General features: G+C 42.6%; 1 pseudogene; it reads right to left on the minus strand.

Moving 5' to 3' along the window:
• Positions 1–8,631: 8,631 nt before the first annotated feature.
• LOC113569182 (E3 ubiquitin/ISG15 ligase TRIM25-like) lies at positions 8,632–10,585 on the minus strand (annotated as a pseudogene).
• Positions 10,586–10,937: the final 352 nt, after the last annotated feature.

Here is a 10,937-nt window from a genome sequence, read left to right on the forward strand (position 1 = left end):
TCGTTGTCCAAGATCAGACCCACGACAACGGTGTCGTCAGCAAACTTGACAATGATGTTAGAGCTGGAAGTGGCTGTGCAGTCGTAGGTGTACAGTGAGTAGAGCAGGGGGCTTAGGACACAACCCTGAGGAGCTCCAGTGCTGAGGGTGAGGGTGGATGAGGCGCAGTTGCCCACCCGTACTGATTGCGGTCTGTCTGTTAGGAAGTTGGAGATCCAGTGGCACAGGGATGTATGCAGTCCTAGATCTCCCAACTTAGTAGTGAGTAGGGAGGGGATGATAGTGTTAAATGCTGAACTGTAGTCGACAAATAGCATTTTAACATAATTTCCCCTCCCTTCGTCCAGGTGAGTCAGTGTAGTGTGGAGCAGATGTGCAATTGCATCGTCAGTGGAGCGGTTGTGGCGGTATGCAAATTGCAGTGGGTCCATGGAGGCTGGCAGTGAAGATGTGATGAAGTCTCTGACTAGCTTTTCAAAGCACTTCATCACGACTGATGTGAGGGCGACAGGGCGGTAGTCATTGAGGTCGGAGGGTCGAGGTTTCTTCGGGACGGGGACGATGGTGGACCGCTTGAAGCTGGACGGGACGATACCGAGCGTCAGGGAGAGATTAAAGATGTCGGTGAATACCGGGGCTAGCTGATCTGCGCAGGCTTTGAGGACCCTCCAGCAGATACCGTCTGGTCCCATCGCCTTCCTGGTATTCACCCTTTTAAACACTCTCCTCACGTCACTCTCCGTGATGATGAGAGGGCGCTGTTCTATGGTGGGCCCCGCGTATGTGCCATCGACTGCCCCGATAGTGCCATTAGCACTAGCGCCGTTAGCATTGGCGCTGTTAGCACTAGCGCTGTTAGCATTTGTGCTGCTAGCATTAGCGCTGCTAGATGTAGCCTCGAAGCGAGCAAAGAATGTATTCAGCTCGTTCACCAGAGACTCATCCGCACTCATCAGTCCGGAGGGTGGACTCCTGTAGTCCGTGATCATCCGTAGTCCCTGCCACAGGGATCTAGAGCCACTCTGCTGGAACTGTGTCTCTAGTTTCTTCCCGTAGCGTCGCTTCGCCTCCCTCACCGCCCTGCGCACTCCGTATGCTGCGGACTTGTACTCGTCCATGTTCCCGCTGATGATCCCCGCATTGTAGGCAGCAGTGCGAGAGTTCAGAGCCTCATGGATGGTTCTGTCCACCCAGGGCTTCTGGTTGGAAAACTTCTTGATGGTGATTCTTGGGATCGTGTCGTCCACCAGTTTCCAAATAAACCCCACTACTGCCTCTGTAAACTCGCTGACATCATCAGTGCTGCGCCGGAACATGTCCCAGTCCGTGTCATCCAGAGCATCCTGCAGAGCGGCCACCGATTGGTCTGTTCAGCGCGCGACCTCCCTCTGAACCGGAGCTTCCCGTTTCAGCCTTTGTTTATATTTTGGTAGGAGGAAGATGGCGGCGTGGTCCGACTTACCAAACGATGGATGAGCTAGTGCCTTGTAACTGTCCTTGTATGGGGTGTAGCAGTGGTCTAGTGTCCTATTTCCCCTGGTGGGGAAGGTTACGTGCTGGTAAAGGTTGGGCACCGCACGCTTGAGGTTAGCGCTGTTGAAATCCCCAACCACAATAAGTGCAGCGTCCCGGTGCTGTGCCTAAAACTGTGTGAGAGCCTCATGAAGTTCACACAGTGCAGTGTCCATGTTAGCCTGAGGTGAGATGTACACGGTGTTGATAATGACCGAAATGAACTCCCGGGGAAGGTAGAAAGGATGAAGCTTGAGGGCGAGCAGCTCCAGGTTGGGTGAGCAGGAGCAGGCGAGAGTAACAACATTGGCATTGTTACACCAGCTGTTGTTTACCATCACACACACTCCGCCGCCTCTCGACTTCCCTGAACCTGCCGTCCTGTCCATGCGGTGAACCGAGAAGAACTCGGCCGGCTGGATAGCGTGGTTTGGTACCGCTGGGTTCAGCCACGACTCGGTGAAGCAGAGGAGATTGCAGTCCCGAATGTCCCTCTGGAACTTTATCCTGGCCCGGAGGTCATCGAGCTTGTTATCCAGAAACTGGATGTTGGCTAGCAGGATGCTGGGTAAGGGAGCTCGGTGTGCCCGAGCCCTCAGCTTGTTCCTGACGCCGGCTCGCTTCCCTTGAGGCCTTTTCCTCGTGCCGCGTCTTTTGTTTTCCCTCAGGATCTCCGTCGGCCATCTTGGGTCCGGGGTTACAGACGGCTTGAGGTGAGTGCTATGTAGATTAAGAGAAATAAGGGCATCTCTGCTGTACGAGATACGTGCCGTGGTGTGTAGAGAAGGGCTGCGGAGAAATCATGGGTAGCGGGAAGAGCGAAAAGAGCGAAAAGGATAGTGAAAAGAGCGAAAAAAGTGCCAGGTGCAGACCGAGCAGTCGTGACGGCAGCCGACCTCACCGGCGCCATCTTGATCGTGGCACAATACTATTAATCCATATATAAATGTGATTATCTCAACTATATGTAAACTATTCCCCTCATATTTCATAATAAATCCTTCTCTCCTCACTGTTCTGGACATATATTGATACTTATATTGCTGATCTCTGATGACTCTGCCTGTGCTAAATGGCCTTCTGTACTGATGGAAATGGAATTTCATGCTTGACTAGCTCAAAAACAAGCAAAAACAACACTCAGAAAGTAACAGTCAGTCTAATGCACAACGAAGCAGCTGATACACAGCAAACATTGGGTCGAACACCAACAAAGACTAATGAATAAACAGGACTTTATACATACACGGTAACAACGTAGATAACAAGGAACAGGTGTGACACATGGTCGGGGTGTGGCAAAGAAGACACACACACACACACACACACACACACACACACACACACACACACACACACACACACACACACACACACACCACGTGAACATAAGGAGGAGTCTAGGAGGAGGGGGCCATACCGTGACAAGCAGCTGTAAGGTCCAGAGTTTAGGTCAAAGGAATCTCTGTGGTGTGGCCAGAATGCTGATTGGAATTCATAAATGAAACAATTTGATCTTAAGAAATTATTAAGCTGAGTGAGCATGAACTTTTCAATAACCATAAAAGGGAGTAAAGTTATTTTATGTGATGAATACAATCTTACAGCTTGGTGTAACACATGGCTGCCAAATGGTTAACCAGAGACTTGTCAAGGTCTACAAGCCACAATGTCTCTCATCTACTGTGATGTTTGGTGGAGGACCAGTGATCTTCCCACTGGAAGCAGGAAGATTGGTCTTTGTGAAGAACAAATTAATTGAGCCATATACAAGGTTGTCTAGGAGGAAATGTTGCTTCCTTTTTGTCTGACAGTCTTCCCCAACCCTGAGGACTGGCTTTTCCAGCAAGACAGTTAATATGAACTTGTTTTCTTTGCATTATTCGACAGCTAAAAACAATGCATCTTTTTACCATTATCAACAACATCTTTGTCATCTTAAATAAATTATCTAAATTACAACAGTATAATTTGTTATAGAATAAAACAGAAGTGGATTGGATTACCACTACATGATTTGGATTACCCCTATATTGGCTTTCCTGGTTTCGACCATGGCTTATTCACCCATTACGAAGTTGGAACATAATAAACCTATCTACCTACATCTGTGAGCGTCTGGCCTTCCTTGTCACGTTACAGCCGCATACTACCCCTAGTGGGTACAAATAAATACATATTTAATTTTATGCATATTTTTCAAATGTTTACATTTACATCAGACTGACCTTTTGCAAATAAAATGCTTTACACAATCATCATTGCAAAAATCATGTCATAAATGATGATTTATTGAGTTATTTGACATGTAACTCATACATTTATTGTACATTGCAAACAGCAAACAGCTTACTGATAAAGGTAACATATTTGCCACAGTGTGCCAGTCACTCCACTGGCCCCCCCACACACACACAACACCTGCCACGGTCCCTATCATCTATGTGTTGATTATGGCACACACCTGTTCCTTGTTTGCTCCTCTTTTGTTCAACTAGTTATTTAAGCCTACAGATACCTGCCATTGGTGCTGTGCATTGCTATTTGTCCTGTGCCTGGGTCCTACTCTTAAGAAGTAAGAACCTTTCGATCCTGCATTGTTCTACACATCGGTAGCTTCGCTATGCCTCGTCAGCATGTTTTGAGTTCATTTGAGTCGAGTATGGAGAATAAAGATTCTCTCAGATTTCACTGCCTGCGCAGCTTCCAGGGAGTGAGGCAAGCAGCACAGATTGGGCTGACCTGCAGACTGTCCAGCCCATGGTTTTGGGACAGCAGAGGCAGGAGATTTGTGAGCTTCAGTCCATGATGGAGAACCTCACTTGCTGTGTGCCAAGCCTCTCCATGGGTCCCGATACAGGTTGGTTGGCCCTACACCCACTGATTGGGTGCACATTGCCATGCCAGAGGTCTACTGTTGAGATGGCTGTGAGAGTATTGTTTTCCAGTGTGAGCTGTATTTCACCTACCAGCTACATCTACCTAACCATGGCAAAGTCACATTTGTCATCTCCAGACTCATGGGGAGGACCAAGACTTTGGGGATAGCACTAGTGTCCTGCTTGTTTCCACTGCTGGTGACTACCCTGAGTTCATTAAGGAAATCAAGGATTTGTGGCCAGGCTCTCTCAGCGCATTACACTAAGTCTCTCCTACACACACATGATTCACTCATATCACATTACTGAGTGGGTTCCCCACTGTTCCATTCACTGCCTCGTCACATGGGCTATGCCCCTCCTGTCCACCTCTGTGGAGAGCCAAGAAGCCAATAACTCTATCTCCATCCCTGCACCATACCAGGACCTTGCTGAGGTCTTCAGTCTAATCAAGGCTGTGCAGCTTCCTCCCCACTGTAGCTTTGACTGTGGCATCAACCACAGGGTGGTCTTGGAGCAATACATCAAGAAGGCTCTGGCACAGGGTTACATCCACCCCTTCACCTCACCTGCCTCAGATAGTGTCTTCTTCATTAAGAAGAAAGATGGTGGGCTGAGGCCATGCATCAATTCAAAATGTCTCTAAATGCTTTGCTAGTTAAATATTCATACCTGTTGCTGCTTATACCAGCTGCTCTCAAGCAGCTAAGGAGAGTGCAGTACTTCACAAACATGTTGTGTGCCTAATTAGGAGGGTGATGAATGGAAGACAGCCTTTAGCATTTCCTCTGGACACTATGATTATCTGCTTCTTCCACCTGGCCTAACCACAGCATTGTCAGTCTTTCAGGCATACATCATTGAGGTATTTATCGAGTTTCTGAGTAGATCCATTACTGCTTAGATTGACAACATCCTGATCTACTCTCCTTTGTTTAATTGATATTTGCATGACATATGTGCAGTCCTCAGTACTGTCCTGTGCAATCATCTGTTTTGCAAGCTGGAGAAGTGTGAGTTTCTCCTATGTGAGGTAAACTTCCTAGTGTACATCATTTGGGAGGGCGGTGTGCATATGCTACCCGGCAAGGTGGAAGCAGTGACTGGATGGCCAAAACCCCAGACATGCTGTGAGCTCCAGCGGTTGGCACCCCTGCACAAGAACCTGGAGTACCTCCAGATGGCTGAAGTCCAGGCAGGCTCAGTATTCTCTCTTTTTCTCGTGTTTTGTTTTTCAGATAATGCACAAACCAGGGGAGAAGAATGTGAAGGAGGACGCACTCTCCAAGCAGTACAGTGCCAAGGCATGCCCCACCAACCAGAAGCCTTTCCTCCCTCCTTCCTTCTTTGTAGGAGTTGTATGCTGGAATTTTGATCATGACATTGAGGTTGCTAATGGTGTGGGTGACATCAAAGGACAGCCGGGTAGAGCACACAGGCAAGCTGGCCCCCAGATATGCTAGTCCTTATGCCATTATTAGCTAGATGAACTAATGATGATGCATGGCTTGCTGGGGAGCAGCCATGCATCATCGTCATTCCACATGTTTGCCCTGAAGCCCTTCGTAGCAAGACCCCTTGATGATGACAACAACCCCAAGAGATCACCACCACCACCACCAATGGAACTGGAGGTTGATCTTGCTTTCAAAGTGCATGCCCTTCTAGATTAGTAAAAAATAGGCAGGCAGCTGCATTATCTTGTCAACTGGGAGGTGTAAGGCACAGAAGAACAGAGCCAGGTACCAGTTTCCCAAATCCTGGATCCCGATTTCACATCCTCCTTCCACCACAAACACTGGATGATACCTGCACCTCACCAGCCAGGAAGACCCCATTTCTGGAGGCTGCCGGGATCCTTGAGGGGAGGGGTTCTGTCATGGGTTATGGTGCACCCAGCAGAACCCCACAAGAGGGACACGCTCACAGAAACACAGCTGCCACGGTTCCTATAACCCACGTACTGATTATTGCACACACCTGTCATTTTGTTTGCCCTATTTAAGACAGCATGCACCTGACGTTGGTGCTGTGCATTGCTAGTCATCCTGCATCTGGAGCCGTCACCTTTACCTGCTCTAAAGCTCTTTTTGTTACTGCATTGTTCTACGCATCGATTTATTTCTGCTGCTTCATCAGCTTCTGTATTGTTATGAGTTTGCTCAAGTCGAGTATAGGCAATAAAAATTCTCTTGACTTTCTCTCATCTCTCGCTCCCTCATCACTATCACAAAATGAAAATATTAAATTAGCCCCTGAAATTAGTAGTAAAACTGACCAATAGATAGAATTTCTGTGATATATGCAAAATGATTATAAAACAATAAACAGGAAAAAAAGAAATATATCACGTTTTTTTTCTCTCTTTCTCTTTCACCCTGCTCTGTTTATTTCTGAAATGAAAATATCTGAATTAAACATTTACATGATACAACCAAACAAAAAAGATTAACTGTTACTAAGCGTGATCTACATCCAGTGAACTAACTACCAATGCCAATCTATATACTTTAACTTGTGATAGGCACAAACATTTATGCTTTGTTTCATCTAGAATACATGCTGACATAGAGTTACCCACAAGGAAATTACAGAGTTCAACAAGGCAAGACTATCTCACATTAAGATAGATATACAGGCACATAGTCTTCTACAGAGATTTATAACACAACACTCTTTCAATTTCTATATATTGAAAATAATATAATAATCAGACAAGTTAAAAAAATCATAAATATTCAATAATCACTTAAAATAATGAAAGATTAATCACATATAATAAGCATCAAAATTAAAGAAGAAAAAGCTTAAGAAAGTTTATTAATTCCATTTTCCTGAAACCTTTCCTAACTAAAGTATATAAATGCACACCTAAGTTAAATATTAACAGGATCTGTTTGATATTTGACAAGTGCTTTTTATTTGTATCTCACATGTAGTTTGACAGAAGCTGCTAAAATGTAGAGATGTGCTTGTTCTAGGCATTAAATAATAATAAGTGTTTATCATTATATATACACGCTATAATTTGTTGTTACAGACTTATTGTGTCCACCAATTGAACCAGACATCCCTGATTTTGGCTATTGTGGGATCAATCTTTGTTGTATTCTGCTTGTATGTCTGCTCTGTCTGGGCTTGAATTGCATTTGCTTTGTCCGGTCAAAAGGTGTGGTTTTATATATGTAGTCTAGCTAGGAATCATCTAACAATGATCTGAGAGGGGAACACTGAGTTGACAGGGGTGCAGTGCAGGGTACCTTGGGTTTCCACTTTTTGTTGTTTTTGTTGTGGGTTGAGGGTTTTCTTGTTTGTTATCATGTGTAACTTGTTTCATGTGACTATCTAGATTGTCATGGAATATCTCTTGTGTGCCTTCATGCGGAATGTATTCCTCATTACTCTTTGAGCTGTTCCCAAGAGTTTCTTGTGTTTCTTTATGTGTATCATGTTTTCCATCAGATTGGATGGGTTCAGGATGAGCTGTATTAGGATCCAGAGTTATATGCACTGAGAGAAAAAGATATGATATAAACTCATTATAACAATTTAACACAGGTAATAATGAAACCCCTATAGAGTCTCAAAAAAAGTAAGCTACACCCTTTGTATGTTTTTATGTAACCTTATTGATTGACATTACATATAAAACTGTTTAGTTAATAAATTTTAAATTAAATTAAAAGAAATCCATGTGCACATTAATATCAAGCTATTTGCATTGGAGTCATTCACACACCAGTAATTATAAATAGTGTTTGTAATGTCCATGAGAATATATTTGTGGTTGCTGGAATTCAGAACTACCCTGAGATGGCCATATATGTTTTTTTTTAAAAAGTCCAAGTTTAAGGTCCATTCAACCAATAATTTTAGTTTACGCAGGCCCCAATGACAACAACTACATTATTGCATTATTGCTGTATTATATTTTGAGAAGCTGGCCTAAAGTACCTCTAATGTCAGGCAACAACACATATGTGTTATTTAAAATATGCCAACATCCATAACACACGAATTTAAATCAATATGTATATATTTTTTATAAATCTGAATTAATGAGAGTATATAATTACAGATTAGGAATATCTAAATTCAGCATCTACCAAACATGCATTTTTGATATCAGGATCCTGAAGACATGCTCTTCAAACATTGTCTTCCTACAACAGTCCTTCTGTTTAACTTCACAAAAACTTAGTGATCAGTAAATACTTATTCATCTCAAGAAGCTTTTTCATTATCTTGTTAAGTGAGTCTCCTCACTTAGATAAGTGTTAATATTGATGTGAGCACAGTTGTTGGTTTGTGGAGGACTGTTCATGTCTGGGTATATCTACAGTACAGCAGAAGAAAGAAGAAATTCCTCAGCATGAGGAGTGCTATCCAATGCCAGAGCAATAAAATGGTAGTGATGATTACTGTAATCAAACCTTAATGTGCATTTAATTTGTTGGGACTGAAGTTTGAACTTTGAGGAATGTTTCAGTAAACAAGGTAATGGACTCCTTTTGCATCCTATATTGAGAGGTAGAAGAAATCTAGCCATTTACTCTTCCAACATGAGTTTGGAGAGCTTCTAGCTATTGCAAGTTTAAGAATTATGGAGAATAAATCAAGTCATCATATAGTTTTTCACTCTTAATAGTAACAGTACAAATCAGTGTGATTGTTAGGGGGACACATTGGGATTCCAATGTTCAGTATTGAAATTATGAGGAGTAAGAAAAAGGTGTCTAATCATTCACTCATTAGCTGAAAACAGCAAGATTTTAGCTAGCACCATTTTCAGATGTATATAGTAAGAGTAACACTATTTATTACTATTAATATCATTTTAATAGTAATAAAATTAAAGACATTTAAAAAATAATTTTGTATTTTTATTAAAGTGACATAATTTATGTTCTATCCTGATAATAAATCATCTTGAATAACTTGACAGCAGAATAAATATTTTGTCTTCGGGGTTCAGAATACTGTTCTTAAATTATATCATCAGTAAATGCCTATAAATAATTATCGGTATCAGATGCTGTCCCATAATGGGCTGTAATGCTATTGAGAAAAAAGGAGACCCTGACCTGTAGGAGGTGGCTATTGTCATCATTGTGTAAGAGCTGTTCCAGTTCAGTGTCTCTCCTCCTTAACTCAATGATTTCCTGCTGCAGTTCCCTAATGAACTCTTTAGCCTGAATCTTCGCTGTCTTCCTCTTCTCCTCCATTGCTTCAAGCTCAGCTTTTCTTTTCTCTATGCAGTGCATCAGTGCACTGAAGAGGTTCATGCTGTCTGTGATTTTCTTCACTATGTTTTTCTAAGTTGTGACAATTTAAATACATTCATTCTTTGTTTTTAAACAATGTTACTTGAATTATCAATGTAACAGAACAGTATTAATGAATAGTAGGCAATTGTTGCACATCAATTAAGACATACTTTATTACATTTTTCAGAGGACTCAATTTCCTCAGTCTTTTTCAGTCATTCCTGGATCATCTGTTGAATGTCTGCCTGTGTTTTTCTCATCTGACTCTATAGCAAATAGATAAATCATAATAAAACCACACGTGTCATTATGCAAAGTATGAGCTATATTAAAAAACATTTCTCTGAATGTCTCTTGCCTTCTTCACATGACTCTCTCTCTCTACAGGAACAGTGTTGTGAGTCTTGTGGTATGTCTCATACAGAACTGACAAATACACATCTGGTCATCTCTGCAGAAAAGCTCTATGGGCCTGTTGTGTTTCTGACAGATGTAGTCCTCTAGGTTCTCCACTGGGTCAATCAGTTTATGATTCTTGAGTTTAGCTGTAGTTTTATGAGGCATCAGCTGTGTGTTACAGCAGGACATCCCACAGTCCAGACAGGACTTTTCTTCATTACAGTAGCCACACAGAACATTTTTAGACTTGGAGGGAAGTTGCTCTTCAGGATTGCTGGATTTCATCTGAAATGACTTGAAATGAGCTGCCAATCCTGAGATAAATGTGTTCACACATAGTTCAGTCCTTTTTGGGAATTCTGCCGCACAAAATGGACACTGGCAGTGTGTACTGTTATCCCAGCATGCTTTGAGACAGCTCATGCAGAAATTGTGTCCACATGGAGTAGAGACTGGATCACTAAACACTTCCAGACAAATAGAGCACTGGAGTTCCTCTTCAGACAGGAAATGGCTCGAAGAAGCCATGACTAAACTAGAACACACAGAAACATTCTGATGGTAAAATAAGATCCCATCCCTCATGTCCCAGATGTTAATTTTCACTTTCAAAGAAAAATTACTATAATTAATTATGCTTCTTATAACTGATATACATGCAGCTTTATACACATTCTTTGGTTTCATTCTACCATTTAGCAGTTTATTTGTAGTTGTATATCACTGCAGAGAACTCATTCATACATGCTGCTCTGTCCTTTACCTATCCTTTTTCTCATACTCCCCAAGAAACTGGCAGGGATGGTGCTACAAGCTTACTTCTGTCCCAGAAATTATGCTTCACACTTCTTTCATTGTCTCATCTTAATATTTCCTTATT

Source organism: Electrophorus electricus, chromosome 5 (genome assembly GCF_041902795.1).
Source record: "Electrophorus electricus isolate QZ-2024a chromosome 5, ASM4190279v1, whole genome shotgun sequence".
Classification (NCBI taxonomy): Eukaryota; Metazoa; Chordata; class Actinopteri; order Gymnotiformes; family Gymnotidae; genus Electrophorus; species Electrophorus electricus.